The sequence below is a fragment of the Pseudophryne corroboree genome, chromosome 4 (genome assembly GCF_028390025.1).
Source record: "Pseudophryne corroboree isolate aPseCor3 chromosome 4, aPseCor3.hap2, whole genome shotgun sequence".
In the NCBI taxonomy this organism is placed as follows: domain Eukaryota; kingdom Metazoa; phylum Chordata; class Amphibia; order Anura; family Myobatrachidae; genus Pseudophryne; species Pseudophryne corroboree.
In genome coordinates, this window is record NC_086447.1 from 255,059,305 (window position 1) to 255,077,489 (window position 18,185).

The window sequence follows — 18,185 nt, forward strand, 5'->3', positions numbered from 1 at the left end:
AGCAGGAAATCTTTTAGCAGTTGGGCAAAACCATGTGTACTGCAGGGGAGGCAGATATAACATTTGCAGAGAGAGTTAGATTTGGGTGGGTTATTTTGTTTATGTGCAGGGTAAATACTGGCTGCTTTATTTTTACACTGCAATTTAGATTGCAGATTGAACACACCCCACCCAAATCTAACTCTCTCTGCACATGTTATATCTGCCTCCCCTGCAGTGCACATGGTTTTGCCCAACTGCTAAAAAATTTCCTGCTGCGATCAACTTGGAATTACCCCTGATATTCCTAGTGTAGGGTGCAATTACCAAAAGCAATCCTTTCACTCCAATGCCTCCTATTAAAAGTGGTACAGTCACATATATCCTCCTCCCCCACAGGCTCTCATCAATCTGGTGACCATGTATGGAAGCATAAAAAAATATCAAAATAATGCAGACACCTTCAGTAAGTTTCAGAAGATTTTAATCTTAAAGAAATGCACCCACAAAGATTAAAAGAAAGCAGGCATGTAACACATCAGCATGTGTATGGGGACATCATACACTCATCAGGACAAAATTCTCCACAGGTACCTTCTTATCCCAGATGTATGAGTCTCCACAAATAGCCGGTAAGTAGTCCGCACTGCTCTGTCTGCCACACCGCTAAGCGTGTAATGTAGTATGATAACTGCTATTTCAAATCTGTTTGCAGCAATACACTTTTCAGCAAATTCTGATGACATGTTACACAATCCCCTTTTCACTTGAAAAAATTAACTTAGATTCAAGATGGCCAATTTCAAGACGGAGCCCATGTCCGGGACATACCCTAAAAAATAGCCCACCTCACCCATACCTTACCGGAGTATTCAGTTTTCCCATTTCCTGTACAGTTTTTGAAACAAAAAGGTGTACTGCGACTTTTGAATCACCCTGTACTTCGTTGTTGAGCATGTACTACAGGGAGGCAAAGAACCCTTCTCTCGCCTAATAGGAGCAAGGGTGTTGTCATTGCCAGGGACGTGCAGTCAGGGGAGGCAGGGGAGGAAGTGCCTCCCCTGTCATTAATGATTAAGATTATACAAAGAAGATGCATATGACACATATTCTGTGTCATATGTATCTTCTTAATATTATTCTTTGCATTGCTCCCCTCTGTATGTGTTTGGGAGGCACCGATCGTGGTGCCTCCCGTTGTCTCTGGGGAAAGGTATGGGAGCGGGGGGCGGGCACGGGCGGGGACAAGCCATGGGCAGTAAATGCCCATTGAAAATATATGGGAAAGCGGCACCATTAGAGGTGCCGCTTTCATACAGGGACGTGCTTTCAACCTATGAAAGCACGTCCCTGTCAGTGAGGCCACAGTGATTGGCCAGCGGATCCGTCACTGGATCCGCTGTCAATCACTGTGTGTGCGACGCTGGCGGAGGAGGTGCGGGCGGCTGGATGCGGCGATGTTGCAGGTGGCGGGATGCGGCGGTGGTGCGGGCGGCGGCGGGTTGCGGCGGCGGTGCGGGCGGCAGAAATTTACCTTTATCTTGCAGAGTTTGGCAGCGGAGCGGTACCAGTTTCAAAAATGGCGCCTCAGCGTCATTTTTGAAATTCAAGATGGCCGCCGCGAGCCAATCACGGCTCGCCGCGTCATCGCCCCGCCCCCTCCGGCTGACTTATATAAGTCAGCGCGAGGCAGAGGAGCGTCAGTCCGACGGCGGAGGAGGAGCTGTGAAGAGCTCCTGAAGAAAGAAGACGCCGGAAGTCCTGGCTGGGCGGCGGCTATGCAAAAGAGCTTAGCAGCCGCCGCCCATCAGGTGAAGACGCTGGAAGCCCTGGGGAGGTGGCGCCCCCCCCCCCAGGTGAAGACGCCGGAAGCCCTGGGAAGGCGGCGGCCACGCAAAAGAGCTTAAAGGCCGCCGCCCCCAGGTGAAGAGCCAGTTTAATAAAGCTTCTTTTTAAGACGTGTGGTGTTTTATTTTAATATTTTCTTTACAGGTGGACTACAGGTGCCAGCGGGCCCTTTATGTCCGGGCATGCTGGCACTTGTGGTTCTCCAAGTGCCAGCATGCTGGGGCAGGCTTGCTGGGACCTGTAGGCCACCTGTAAAGAACAATGGGGCAGATGTATTAACCTGGAGAAGGCATAAGGAAGTGATAAACGAGTGATATGTGCAAGGTGATAAAGGCACCAGCCAATCAGCTCCAATATGTAAATTAACAGTTAGGAGCTGATTGGCTGCTGCCTTTATAACCTTGCACATATCACTGGTTTATCACTTCCTTATGCCTTCTCTAGGTTAATACATCTGCCCCAATATTACTATTCTTTGCAGGTGGACTACAGGTGCCAGCGGGCCCTTTATGTCCGGGCATGCTGGCACTTGTGGTTCTCCAAGTGCCAGCATGCTGGGGCAGGCTTGCTGGGACCTGTAGGCCACCTGTAAAGAACAATATTAACACACAATGAACCCCGCACCCACCACCACCAGGGGTGCGGGGCATAGCACTGGGCTATCAGCCCAGTGCTGGTTATTGCTCGGGAGGGGGGACCCCATTTCTATTTTTTGGGGTTCCCACTTTCCGAGGAATTCCAACCCTGGGCTGACTGGCTGGGGGGATGATTAATGTTATGGCAGGGGGACCCCACACTGAGTGTCTCCTCTGCTATGGCATTACTCCTCCTGGCTGGTTCTGCCTAGTGCTGGTTTTACTGATGTGTCAGGGGACCACATTTTTTTTTTTTTTCAGGGGGGGGGGGGGGGGGGGAGAGCTTGTTATCTGCCAGTGCCTCCCCAACCAGTGACCTCACCGCACGTCACTGGTCATTGCTCACTGACACATTTTAAAAGTTACACGGATGGAGCTAATTATTTCTCTTATTCAGAGCAGATTGTACTAATCTCTTGGTTTGGTTTCTTCAGGGCTGTTTTAGCATCTTACTAAAACAACCCTGCCGAAGTCCAAACCAGGACAAAACTAGTTGGGTTACTTACCTCCTCTTGAGACTACCGGTTCCTATGGACATACCTTATATGCAGAGCCGGCCCTAACCAATATGATGCCCTAGGCAAGATTTTGGCTGGTGCCCCCTAGCACCACCGCTGGTTCTGCCTCTGACCTTGCACCTTTTTCCCAGCACCATCACCCCTCACCCATAGCAGTCCTTGTACCCCCTATATTTTAAATAGGAACAGTTCGCACATTTGACGCACAGCCCAAAAAGGGGCATCTTCTTGCTGGGAAGGGGCATGGCCACACAATAGTAACCCCAATTCCAATTACGCCACACAGTACTGCAACTTTATTCACATTTTATCTTGCGATAGTGTCCATAATTCACATTACATCCCACAGTAGTATCACTTTACCTTATAAACGTTACTCCTCACAATAGAGCCCCTTATTCACATTACATCACACTGAATTGCTCCTTATTCACATTACACCACACCTTATTGCTCTTTATTCACATTAGACGACACAGTAGTGCCCTTTCTATATGCAACGCCACATAGTAGAGCACCTTATACACATAATGCCACACATTAGTAATGCATTTATACACAATTCCACACAGTAATGCCCCTTACACATATGAGACACATTAATGTCCTTATAAACATAATGCACCTTACACATTATGACAACCTTTATTAATGCTTTTTTACACATAATGTCCCTTACACATATACCGCACATTATTAATGCCCTTATACACATAATGACACACAGTGCCCCCTACACATTTGCTGCACATTATTAGTGCCCCTATACACATAATGACACACATGCAGTAGTACCCTGTTACACATATGCCGCACATTATTAATGCCCTTATAAACATAATGACACACATAGTGCCCCTTACACATATGTTGCACATTATTAATGCATTTTTACATGACACACATAATGCTCCTTACACATATTCTGAACACGATTGCACAACCAACCCACTCACATGCAAACAGCACTCACACTTCCACCAACACTGTGATCTCTGCCTCTGCTTGGATACAGATGTGTCCTCACAAATCTTGCATCAATGCTAATGTCGGGCACCTTTTTTTAATGAAAATGCATCTTATTTGCATTGCTATGTGGCTAGGATGCACAAGCAGCTTCTGCTGATTAAACTGATATGCAGCATGCCTATATACTGTGTGAGACTGTGGCTGTATCTGCATATGAAATGCTACATACAGAATATAGGCATGCTGCATATCATTTTAATCAGCAGAAGCTGATGATGCCCCTAGGCATATCAAATGCCCTAGGCAATTGCCTAGTTTGCCTATGCCTATGGCCGGCCCTGCTTATATGGACTATTAATGTGGACTATTACTTTGTAGTCTGAGTGACTTGGGAACCAAACATTGCCCTAGGATGGAATCAGCTCCTCTATATTAAGTGAAGCTACTTGTTTTTTTTACCTATTTCTCTTTATGTTTCTATTTGTCTTTGTGCTTTTTAATAAATCCAGCCATTCTTTACTATAAACGGATATATTTCCCTTCTATATATGGAATAAGATCTGGGAAACATGTACTAAAGACTGGACAGGAGGTCATAAAAACAGGCGAGCTGGAGGTTGCACATATCAGATGGTTAAGATGTGTATTACGCTTGATAAGCATTTGGTCATCATTAAAATACACTAAATTGCAAGTATATATCTAGGTACGCATATCAGCTTGTGACTTACTGACCGGGATCTATCTCCTTATGTTGAACATACTACTCTATTAGGCACATGTCTCTCTTCCTTTTGTTCTAGTTTCAGTAAAGCCAATTCACCTAATTGGACAAGCTGCCACCCACGAACAATCCTTTGGGGAGTGTATTCACCATCTTATGTATATGGTGAATGAGGAACGTCGACTTCACATATATATCTATATACAATATATATATATATATATATATATATGTATATAGATATATGCAGCTTGACTCCCCCAAACACGATGGAGGCGCGGGTGCGGGGGAGTGCTTACATCTGCATCTCCATGAGGGTGCGGTGTCCCTTCTGTACTAGCCGGCTGTCTCTTCACTGATCCTGCTGCTGCATTACTGGGAGGAGGCGTGGCTGTGGCCCAAAAATGTCCCAACATTCTGGGCCACGCCTCCTGCCTCTTCCTTCATCAGTGAAGAGGCAGCCGGCTAGTACAGAAGAAGGGACACCACACCCTGCGACAGCAGACTACTTTTAAAGTTGAAGTAGCCCACGGGGGATGCAGAAGTAAGCGCTCCCCTGCACTGCTGTATATATGATTGAATATTTTTAAGCCTGACCAATCTCTGGAAGGTCCATTGGAGTGAGTGCCACTCTCCCAGACATTCTTTGTTTATACTGTATATCTATCTATATCTATCTATCAGCCGGCCAGTAGAGAATGGACACCGCACCCTGCCTGCTACAGTAAGCTACTTTTTAAGTAGAAGCCGCTCATGGGGATGCGGAAGTAAGCGCTCCCCCGCGCCTCCTTCATGTTTGGGGGGTCAAGCTGCCCCCTTGCCCCCCCTGTTCCGACGCCTCTGGTAGTGAGTCACAGTCAGGCTTGCCGCTGGCATGTTGTGCTGCAGTCTATGGAGGGCTGGGGGTGCTGGGGTGGCCAGTTTGGGTCAGCTGTGCTGTCTGTTTATGGAGGAGGGGGAGGGGGGCAATGGTCTCTATGTAGCTCTCTCTCTATGTAGCTCTCTCTCCGCAACTCACCATTTACAGAAGCTCTCTCTCCATGTAGTGCGCTCTTACTCTCTCTTTTATATCTCTCTCACCATTTCTCTCTATCGCCATGTCTGTCTCGTTATCTGTCTCTCACCATGCCTCTCTCTCTCTCACTATCTCACTCGCCATGTCTCTCTCTCTCTTGCCATATCTCTCTCGCCACGTCTTTCGCGCCATGTCTGTCTCTATCTCCCCTCACATGCCTATCTCTCTCACCATGTGTCTCTCTTGCCACGTCTGTCTCGCCATGTCTCTCTCTCTCACTTTCGCCACCTCATTATTGCCATGTTTCTCTCTTCCTCTTGCCACATCTCTCTCGACATGTCTCTTCTGGGCCATTTTCCTCTCTCTCTTCCCATGCCTCTCTCACTCTCTCACCATATCTTGTCATTGCTCTTTCTCATGTCTCTTTCTCTCTCTTGCCATGTCTCTCTTCCTGTCTCCCACCTTTCATGTTTGCACATACTGTATTCGGAAATCCCCCTCTAAAATTCCTCCGTTTGCCCCTGGCTCTAGGCTCTCTGCTGCTCGCCGCCGCTGACCACAAATGGCGGCGGTCAGAGGTACCTCACCGCCGCCGCACCAAAGGCCTCCTTCTAACCCATGGGCTTCACCACCACCGACTACACCTCTGCACAGCTGCCGACCACAGTCCCTTCTGCACCTCCGCTGTTCATCTCATTAGGTAATGTTCCCCTGCTTCCCTATGTTTCTCTGTCACTCTACGTGTTGCTGCTGTCGCTCTCCCTGTCGCTGCTGTCCCTTTTGTCATTCTCTCTGTCGTCTCTCTCTGTGTCCCTGCTTTCACTCTCTCTGTCGTCACTCTCTGTGTCCCTGCTGTCACTCTCTCCCTGTCCCTGAATTGTGGATCATACAGTGTGGCATATTGTGAATTTTGGCTCATTCTGTGTGTCGTAATGTGAATTTCGGCTCATTCAGTGTGCTATAATGTGAATTTCGGCTCATTCAGTGTGCTATAATGTGAATTTTGGCTCATTCAGTGTGCTATAATGTGAATTTCGGCTCAGTCAGTGTGCTATAATGTGAATTTTGGCTCATTCAGTGTGCTATAATGTGAATTTCGGCTCATTCAGTGTGCTATAATGTGAATTTTGGCTCATTCAGTGTGTATAATGTGAATTTCGGCTCCTACCGTGTGCTATAATGTGAATTTCGGCTCCTCCCGTTTGCTATAATGTGAATTTGAATTTAAGCTCATTCAGTGTTCTATAATGTGAATTTTGGCTCATTCCGTGTGCTATAATGTGAATTTTGGCTCATACCATGTGCTATAATATGAATTTTGGCTCCTACCGTGTGCTGCAATGTGAATTTCGGCTCATACTGTGTGGTATAATGTGAAAGGGGCACCAGTAAGGGGTCCTACTATTGTAGTGCATAATGTGTATAAAGGGTATATAGGGTGGTAAACTACACTGAATGACATGCCCCCTTTCTATTACGTCCTAGAGGATGCTGGGGACTCCGTAAGGACCATAGGGTATAGACGGGCTCCGCAGGAGACATGGGCACTCTAAAACTTTAGATGGGTGTGAACTGGCTCCTCCCTCTATGCCCCCCCTCCAGACCTCAGTTAGATCCTGTGCCCAGAGGAGACTGGATGCACTACAGGGGAGCTCTACTGAGTTTCTCTGAAAATACTTTTGTTAGGTTTTTTTATTTTCAGGGAGCACTGCTGGCAACAGGCTCCCTGCTTCGTGGGACTGAGGGGAGAGAAGCAGACCCATTTTCCTGGACTGATGGGTTCTGCTTCTTAGGCTACTGGACACCATTAGCTCCAGAGGGTCGGAACACAGCTGTTCGTCCCAGAGCCGCGCCGCCGTCCTCCTCACAGAGCCAGAAGATAGAAGCCGGGTAAGTATAAGAAGCAAGAAGACTTCAAAGGCGACAGAAGACTTAGGTTCTTCATGAGGTACCGCGCAGCGTCCGCGCTGCGCGCCATTGCTCCCACATCACACACAGGAACAGCAAGGGTGCAGGGCGCAGGGGGGGGGGGCGCCCTGGGAAGCGATTTTTACCTCACATAAGCCTGGCACATAAATAGATACTGCGGAGGCAGTATATGAAAATTCCCCTGCCAGTATAAAGAAAAATAGCGGGACCGAAGCCCGCCATCGAGGGGGCGGAGCTTGATCCTCCAGCACTAACCAGCGCCATTTTCTCCACAGAGAAGCTGCTCCCGGACTCTCCCCTGTTGTACAAGTAACAGGGGGGAAAAACGAGGGGGGGGGGCACATTTATTTGGTGCTAATTTGTGTATAAAAGCGCTATACAGGCTGGGACTTCGTTTCAGTATCTAGTGGCGCTGGGTGTGTGCTGGCATACTCTCTCTCTGTCTCTCCAAAGGGCCTTATTGTGGGTCTGTCCCCATATTCATATATCGCAGTGTGTGTGGAGGTATCAGTACGTGTGTGTCGACATGTCTGAAGCGGAAGGCTCGTCTAGGGAGGATGCAGAGCAGATGGTGGTGGTGTCTCCATCGGCACAGCCGACACCTGATTGGGTGGACATGTGGAATGTGTTAAATGCTAATGTGACTTTGTTACATAAGAGATTGGACAAAGCAGAGTCCAAGGACAATGCAGGGAGTCAATCCATGGCTCTGATTGTGTCACAAGACCTTTCAGGGTCCCATAAACGCCCCTTTTCCCAGGTAACAGACACTGATACCGACACGGATTCTGACTCCAGTGTCGACTATGATGATGCAAGGTTACACCCAAGAGTGGCCAAGAGTATTCTATATATGATTATTGCAATAAAAGATGTTTTGCATATCACAGAGGACCCCTCTGTCCCTGACACGAGGGTCTGCATGTTTAAGGAAGAGAAACCTGAGGTAACGTTTTCCCCATCTCATGTGCTGAACGCTTTATTTGAAAAGGCTTGGGAAACTCCAGACAAGAGGCTGCAGATTCCCAAGAGTATTATTATGCCGTATCCTTTCCCCTCAAAGGACAGTTTACGGTGGGAATCCTCACCCACGTTGGACGGGGCCTTGACGTGCTTGTCCAAAAAGGTGGCACTACCTTAAAATCAATTTATGCGACTATGGGAGCCCTGCTCAGACCTGCAGTAGAGTCGGCATGGGTGGGTAGCGCAATTGCAGCAGAGGCAGATAACTTGTCATCTGACATTAACACCTAGATAAAGATAGTATTTTGTTGACCTTAGGTCACATCAAGGACACAGTGTTATATATGAGAGAAGCTGCGAGAGATATTGGGCTGTTGGGTTCAAGAGTCAATGCCATGGCAGTTTCTGCTAGAAGGTCCCTGTGGACCCGTCAATGGACAGGTGATGCTGATTCAAAGAGACATATGGAGGCTTTGCCTTACAAAGGTGAGGTTTTATTTGGGGAGGGCCTCGCGGACCTGGTTTCCACAGCTACCGCGGGTAAGTCTTCTTTTTTGCCTTACGTTCCCCCACAGCAAAAGAAAACACCTCAATACCAGAGGCAGTCCTTTCGGTCGCATAAGTTCAGAAAGCGTTGTGGCTCCTCCTTCCTCACCAGAGGTAGAGGTAGAGGGAAAAGAACACCAGCTACGGCTAGTTCCCAGGAACAAAAATCCTCCCCGGCCTCTACACAATCCACCGCATGACGCTGGGGCTCCGCTACGGGAGTCCGCACCGGTGGGGGCACGTCTTCGACTCTTCAGCCAAGTCTGGGTTCAGTCGGATTTGGATCCTTGGGTGGTCGAAATTGTATCTCAGGCTACAAGCTGGAATTCGAAGACGTGCCTCCTCGTCGATTCTTCAAATCAGCTTTACCAGCTTCTCCACCAGAGAGGGAGATAACTTTAGCTGCAATTCAAAAGCTGTGTCAACAGCAAGTGATTATCAAGGTTCCCCTAACATAACAGGGTTTTTGTGGTCCCGAAACCGGATGACTCGGTCAGACCCATTCTAAATCTAAAATCCCTAAACCTATAATTGAAAAGGTTCAAATTCAAGATGGAATCTCTCCGGGCAGTGATCTCCAGCCTGGAAAGGGGGGGATTTTATGGTGTCACTAGACATAAAGGATACATACCTTCATGTCCCCATATATCCGCCTCATCAGGCGTACCTGAGATTCGCTGTACAGGATTGTCATTACCAGTTTCAGACGTTACCGTTTGGGCTTTCCACAGCCCCGAGAATTTTCACCAAGGTAATGGCGGGAATGATGGTGCTCCTGCGCAAGCAGGGGGTCACAATTATCCCATACTTGGACGATCTCCTGATAAAGGCAAGGTCAAGTGATCAGTTACTAAAAAGTGTGTCTCTCTCCCTGAGAGTACTACAACAATACGGCTGGATTCTAAATCTACCAAAGTCGCAGTTGGTTCCGACAACTCGGCTGTCATTTTTGGGCATGGTTCTGGACACGGAAAAAAAGAGGGTTTTTCTCCCAATGGAAAAAGCCCAGGAACTCCAGAACATGGTCAAGGACCTACTGAAACCAAAAGGAGTGTCAGTTTATCAATGCACTCGAGTATTGGAAAAGATGGTGGCGGCCTACGAGGCCATTCCGTATGGCAGGTTACATGCGAGAACTTTTTAGTGGGACCTTCTGGACAAGTGGTCAGGGTCTCATCTACAAATGCATCGGAAGATAAGCCTGTTCCCCAGGGCCAAGGTCTCTCTCCTGTGGTGGCTCCAGAGTGCTCACCTTCTAGAGGGTCGCAGCTTCGGCATTCAAGATTGGGTTCTTGTGACCACGGACGCGAGCCTCCGAGGATGGGGAGCAGTCATACAAGGAAAACATTTTCAGGGAATATGGTCAAGCCAGGAGGCTTGTCTACACATCAATGTACTGGAATTAAGGGCCATATACAACGGCTGGCAACAGGAGGATAAGCTTTTTCGCAACCTACCCGTTCTGATCCATTCAGACAACGTCACAGCCGTGGCGCATGTAAACCGCCAGGGCAGGACAAAGAGCAGAGCAGCAATGGCGGAAGCCACCAGGATTCTTCGCTGGGCGGAAAATCATGCAAGCGCTCTGTCAGCGGTCTACATTCCGGGGGTAGACAACTGGGAAGCAGACTTCCTCAGCAGACACGATCTCCATCCAGGAGAGTGGGGACTTCATCAAGTGGTCTTTGCAGAGGTAACAAGTCATTGGGGGCTTCTTCAAATAGACATGATGGCGTCACGCCTCAACAGAAAGCTTCGGAGGTATTGTTCCAGGTCGAGGGACCCTCAGGCAGTGGCGGTGGTTGCCCTGGTGACACCGTGGGTGTTTCATTCGGTTTATGTGTCCCCTCCACTTCCACTTATCTCAAAAATATTGAGAATCATAAGACAAACAAGAGTGCAGACAATACTCATTGTTCCAGATTGGCCCCGAAGGTCCTGGTATTCAGATCTTCAGGAAATGATCACAGAAGATCTGTGGCCTCTTCCTCAGAGGGAGGACCTGTTACAACAGGGGCCCTGTGTGTTCCAAGACTTACAGCGGTTACGTTTGACGGCATGGCGGTTGAACACCAAATCCTAGTTAGGAAAGGTATTCCGGGGGAAGTCATCCCTACTCTAATCAAAACTAGGAAGGAGGTAACGGCGAAGCATTATCACCGTATATGGAGGAAATATGTGTCTTGGTGTGAAGCCAAGAATTCTCCTACGGAAGATTTTCAGCTGGGTCGTTTTCTCCATTTTCTGCAGACAGGAGTGGATATGGGCCTGAAGTTAGGCTCCATTAAGGTGCTGAGTTCGGCCTTATCTATATTCTTTCAGAAGGAATTGGCTTCTCTCCCAGAAGTCCAGAGTTTTGTAAAAGGAGTGCTGCACATCCAACCTCCTTTTGTGCCCCCACTGGCGCTGTGGGACCTTAACGTGGTGTTACAGTTCCTTAAATCACACTGGTTTGAACCTCTTCAAACAGGTGAATTAAAATTTCTCACTTGGAAAGTGGTCATGTTGTTGGCCTTGGCATCTGCGAGGCGGGTGTCCGAATTGGCGGCTTTGTCTCACAAGAGCCCCTATCTAATTTTCCATGTGGATCAAGCAGAGTTGTGGACTCGTCCTCAATTTCTGCCTAAAGTGGTTTCGTCGTTTCATATGAACCAACCTATTGTGGTGCCTGTGGCTACGGGTGACTTGGAGGATTCCAAGTCCCTTGATGTAGTCAGGGCCATAAAAATTTATGTAGCCAGGACAGCTCGGGTTAGGAAAACAGAGGCACTGTTTGTCCTGTATGCAGCCAACAAGGTTGACGCTCCTGCTTCTAAGCAGTCTATTGCTCGCTGGATCTGTAACACGATTCAGCAGGCTCATTCTACGGCTGGATTGCCGTTACCAAATTCGGTAAAGGCCCATTCCACTAGGAAGATGGGCTCTTCCTGGGCGGCTGCCCGAGGGCGTCTCGGTATTGCAGCTTTGCCGAGCAGCTACTTGGTCGGGTTCAAACACTTTTGCTAAATTCTACAAGTTTGATACCGTGGCTGATGAGGACCTCATGTTTGCTCAATCGGTGCTGCAGAGTCATCCGCACTCTCCCGCCCGGTTTGGAGCTTTGGTATAATCCCCATGGTCCTTACGGAGTCCCCAGCATCCTCTAGGACGTAAGAGAAAATAAGATTTTAAACCTACCGGTAAATCTTTTTCTCCTAGTCCGTAGAGGATGCTGGGCGCCCGTCCCAGTGCGGACAAATTCTGCAAGGCTTGTATATAGTTGTTGCTTACATAAGGGTTATGTTACAGTTGAGATCAGTCTCTGGCTGATGCTGTTTTTTCATGCTGTTAACTGGTTTAGTATATACCATGTTGTACGGTGTGTATGGTGTGGGCTGGTATGAATCTCGCCCTTAGATTAACAAAAATCCTTTCCCCGTACTGTCCGTCTCCTCTGGGCACAGTTCTATAACTGAGGTCTGGAGGAGGGGCATAGAGGGAGGAGCCAGTTCACACCCATCTAAAGTCTTAGAGTGCCCATGTCTCCTGCGGAGCCTGTCTATACCCCATGGTCCTTACGGAGTCCCCAGCATCCTCTACGGACTAGGAGAAAAAGATTTACCGGTAGGTTTAGAATCTTATTTTTCAGTGGCCACGCCCCCTTTTCCAGAGCGCAAGCGCACCTTCGGCGTGCGCATAATTACAACCTTCACTTCTCCATACCCCCACTTCAAAATTTCCACTTCGACCACTGTATATATATATATATATATATATATATATATATATATATCTCCAATGCAAAACAGAGGAGGCACTCAGAGTCAGCAACATGTAGAAAAATGATGTATTCAAATAAGGTCTTTTTTTTTTTTACATGTAGAAAAATGATGTATTCAAATAAGGTCAAGTACTTTCGAGGTCAGCACCCCGTCATCAGGACCACATCATAACAAATTACAGCCACAAAACAATACAAGACTTACCCCACTTAAATCTCCCTCCACAGACCTTATTTGATACATCATTTTTCTACATGTTGCTGACTCTGAGTGCCTCCTCTGTTTTGCATTGGATATTTCTCTTTTGGTGCAGCACCAGAGCACGTTGTTATTAGTACATGGAGTGCCGGCTTATTGTGGATTCTTTATATATATATATATATATATATATATATATATATATAGTCATTTGTAAAGGAGGGTACTCACCAGTTTTTTGTAAAATAGTAGCTGTAGTTTTAATATCAGATCATCAAGTCGACGTTTCGATCACATCCCAGTGATCTTTGTCAAGACACCAAACAATGTTCAAAGCAACAGGACACCACATGACTGTTTATTGGAATTAACTGTTCCGTGGAGTGGAGCACCATCTCATGTGGACTTTGATGGGCAGTATAGTGCAGATATTTTCTTCTATATATATATATATATATATATATGCCCTCACTCACTCATCACTACTTCTCTTACTTCCCGATATGTTGGGAAACTGAAAGTTAACATAGGTATTCTTCAGGTGGGAAATAAGAAAAGTACATAATTAGAATTTTAATAAACCTCCCCTAAACGGATTAAAATGGGGTTGACATAATGATGTCATTACCGATTTCGTGGATTAGGTTGCATGAACGATAATGCCCAAATGCACAATCGGATGAAAATTTGGATTGCACCTCCATGGGTAAAATTTTATCAATTTAAAATAAGAATTTACTTACCGATAATTTTATTTCTCATAGTCCGTAGTGGATGCTGGGGACTCCGAAAGGACCATGGGGAATAGCGGCTCCGCAGGAGACTGGGCACAAAAGTAAAAAGCTTTAGGACTACCTGGTGTGCACTGGCTCCTCCCCCTATGACCCTCCTCCAAGCCTCAGTTAGGATACTGTGCCCGGACGAGCGTACACAATAAGGAAGGATTTTGAATCCCGGGTAAGACTCATACCAGCCACACCAATCACACCGTACAACTTGTGATCTGAACCCAGTTAACAGCATGATAACAGAAGGAGCCTCTGAAAAGATGGCTCACAACAACAATAACCCGATTTTTGTAACAATAACTATGTACAAGTAATGCAGACAATCCGCACTTGGGATGGGCGCCCAGCATCCACTACGGACTATGAGAAATAGAATTATCGGTAAGTAAATTCTTATTTTCTCTAACGTCCTAGTGGATGCTGGGGACTCCGAAAGGACCATGGCGATTATACCAAAGCTCCCAAACGGGCGGGAGAGTGCGGATGACTCTGCAGCACCGAATGAGAGAACTCCAGGTCCTCCTCAGCCAGGGTATCAAATTTGTAGAATTTAGCAAACGTGTTTGCCCCTGACCAAGTAGCTGCTCGGCAAAGTTGTAAAGCCGAGACCCCTCGGGCAGCCGCCCAAGATGATCCCACTTTCCGTGTGGAATGGGCTTTTACAGATTTTGGCTGTGGCAGGCCTGCCACAGAATGTGCAAGCTGAATTGTACTACAAATCCAACGAGCAATCGTCTGCTTAGAAGCAGGAGCACCCAGCTTGTTGGGTGCATACAGGATAAACAGCGAGTCAGATTTTCTGACTCCAGCCGTCCTGGAAACATATATTTTCAGGGCCCTGACTACGTCCAGCAACTTGGAATCCTCCAAGTCCCTAGTAGCCGCAGGCACCACAATAGGCTGGTTTAAGTGAAATGCTGAAACCACCTTAGGGAGAAATTGAGGACGAGTCCTCAATTCTGCCCTGTCCGTATGAAAAATTAGGTAAGGGCTTTTATAGGATAAAGCCACCAATTCTGAGACACGCCTGGCTGAAGCCAGGGCTAACAGCATTACCACTTTCCATGTGAGATATTTTAAGTCCACAGTGGTGAGTGGTTCAAACCAATGTGATTTTAGGAAACCCAAAACTACATTGAGATCCCAAGGTGCCACTGGAGGCACAAAAGGAGGCTGTATATGCAGTACTCCCTTGACAAACGTCTGAACTTCAGGAACAGAAGCTAGTTCTTTTTGGAAGAATATTGACAGGGCCGAAATTTGAACCTTAATGGACCCTAATTTGAGGCCCATATACAGTCCTGTTTGCAGGAAATGCAGGAAACGACCCAGTTGAAATTCCTCTGTAGGGGCCTTCCTGGCCTCGCACCACGCAACATATTTACGCCAAATACGGTGATAATGTTGTACGGTTACATCCTTCCTGGCTTTGATCAGGGTAGGGATGACTTCATCCGGAATGCCTTTTTCCTTCAGGATCCGGCGTTTAACCGCCATGCCGTCAAACGCAGCCGCGGTAAGTCTTGGAACAGACATGGTCCCTGCTGGAGCAGGTCCTTTCTTAGAGGTAGAGGCCACGGGTCTTCCGTGAGCATCTCTTGAATTTCCGGGTACCAAGTCCTTCTTGGCCAATCCGGAGCCACGAGTATAGTCTTTACTCCTCTCCTTCTTATGATTCTCAGTACTTTTGGTATGAGAGAAAGAGGAGGGAACACATACACTGACTGGTACACCCACGGTGTTACCAGAGCGTCCACAGCTATTGCCTGAGGATCCCTTGACCTGGCGCAATATCTGTCCAGTTTTTTGTTGAGGCGGGACGCCATCATGTCCACCTTTGGTTTTTCCCAACGGTTCACAATCATGTGGAAGACTTCTGGGTGAAGTCCCCACTCCCCCGGGTGAAGATCGTGTCTGCTGAGGAAGTCTGCTTCCCAGTTGTCCACTCCCGGAATGAACACTGCTGACAGTGCTATCACATGATTTTCCGCCCAGCGAAGAATCCTTGCCACTTCCGTCATTGCCCTCCTGCTTCTTGTGCCGCCCTGTCTGTTTATGTGGGCGACTGCCGTGATGTAGTCCGACTGGATCAACACCGGCTGACCCTGAAGCAGAGTTCTTGCCTGACTTAGGGCATTGTAAATGGCCCTTAGTTCCAGGATATTTATGTGAAGTGACGTTTCCATGCTTGACCACAAGCCCTGGAAATTTCTTCCCTGTGTGACTGCTCCCCAGCCTCTCAGGCTGGCATCCGTGGTCACCAGGACCCAATCCTGAATGCCGAATCTGCGGCCCTCTAGGAGATGAGCACTCTGTAACCACCACAGGAGAGACACCCTTGTCCTTGGAGACAGGGTTATCCGCTGATGCATTTGAAGATGCGATCCGGACCATTTGTCCAGCAGATCCCACTGAAAAGTTCTTGCGTGGAATCTGCCGAATGGAATCGCTTCGTAAGAAGCCACCATCTTTCCCAGGACCCTTGTGCATTGATGTACTGACACTTGTCCTGGTCTTAGGAGGTTCCTGACTAGGTCGGATAACTCCCTGGCTTTCTCTTCCGGGAGAAACACCTTTTTCTGTACTGTGTCCAGAATCATTCCTAGGAACAGCAGACGTGTCGTCGGAATCAGCTGCGATTTTGGAATATTTAGAATCCATCCGTGCTGTTGTAGTACTACTTGAGATAGTGCTACTCCGACCTCTAACTGTTCTCTGGACCTTGCCCTTATCAGGAGATCGTCCAAGTAAGGGATAATTAAGACGCCTTTTCTTCGAAGAAGAATCATCATTTCGGCCATTACCTTGGTAAAGACCCGGGGTGCCGTGGACAATCCAAACGGCAGCGTCTGAAACTGATAGTGACAGTTCTGTACCCCAAACCTGAGGTACCCTTGGTGAGAAGGGCAAATTGGGACATGGAGGTAAGCATCCTTGATGTCCAGAGACACCATATAGTCCCCTTCTTCCAGGTTCGCTATCACTGCTCTGAGTGACTCCATCTTGAACTTGAACCTTTTTATGTAAGTGTTCAAGGATTTCAGATTTAAAATGGGTCTCACCGAGCCGTCCGGCTTCGGTACCACAAACAGCGTGGAATAATACCCCTTTCCCTGTTGTAGGAGGGGTACCTTGATTATCACTTGCTGGGAATACAGCTTGTGAATGGCTTCCAATACCGCCTCCCTGTCGGGGGGAGACGTTGGTAAAGCAGACTTCAGGAACCGGCGAGGGGGAGACGTCTCGAATTCCAATTTGTACCCCTGAGATACTACCTGCAGGATCCAGGGGTCCACTTGCGAGTGAGCCCACTGCGCGCTGAAATTCTTGAGACGGGCCCCCACCGTGCCTGAGTCCGCTTGTAAGGCCCCAGCGTCATGCTGAGGACTTGGCAGAAGCGGGGGAGGGCTTCTGTTCGTGGGAAGAGGCTGTCTGCTGCAGTCTTTTTCCCCTTCCTCTGCCCCGGGGCAGATATGAGTGGCCTTTTGCCCGCTTGCCCTTATGGGGACGAAAGGACTGAGCCTGAAAAGACGGTATCTTTTTCTGCTGCGAGGTGACTTGGGGTAAAAAGGTGAATTTCCCAGCCGTTGCCGTGGCCACCAGGTCCGATAGACCGACCCCAAATAACTCCTCCCCTTTATACGGCAATACTTCCATATGCCGTTTGGAATCCGCATCCCCTGACCACTGTCGCGTCCATAATCCTCTTCTGGCAGAAATGGACATCGCACTTACTCTTGATGCCAGAGTGCAAATATCTCTCTGTGCATCTCGCATATATAGAAATGCATCCTTTAAATGCTCTATAGTCAATAATATATTGTCCCTGTCCAGGGTATCAATATTTTCAGTCAGGGAATCCGACCAAGCCACCCCAGCACTGCACATCCAGGCTGAGGCGATTGCTGGTCGCAGTATAATACCAGTATGTGTGTATATACTTTTTAGGATATTTTCCAGCTTCCTATCAGCTGGTTCCTTGAGGGCGGCCGTATCAGGAGACGGTAACGCCACTTGTTTTGATAAGCGTGTGAGCGCCTTATCTACCCTAGGGGGTGTTTCCCAACGCGCCCTAACCTCTGGCGGGAAAGGGTATAATGCTAATAATTTTTTAGAAATTAGCAGTTTTTTATCGGGGGAAACCCACGCTTCATCACACACCTCATTTAATTCATCTGATTCGGGAAAAACTACGGGTAGTTTTTTCACACCCCACATAATACCCTTTTTTGTGGTACTTGTAGTATCAGAAATGTTCAAAACCTCCTTCATTGCCGTGATCATGTAACGTGTGGCCCTACTGGAAAATACG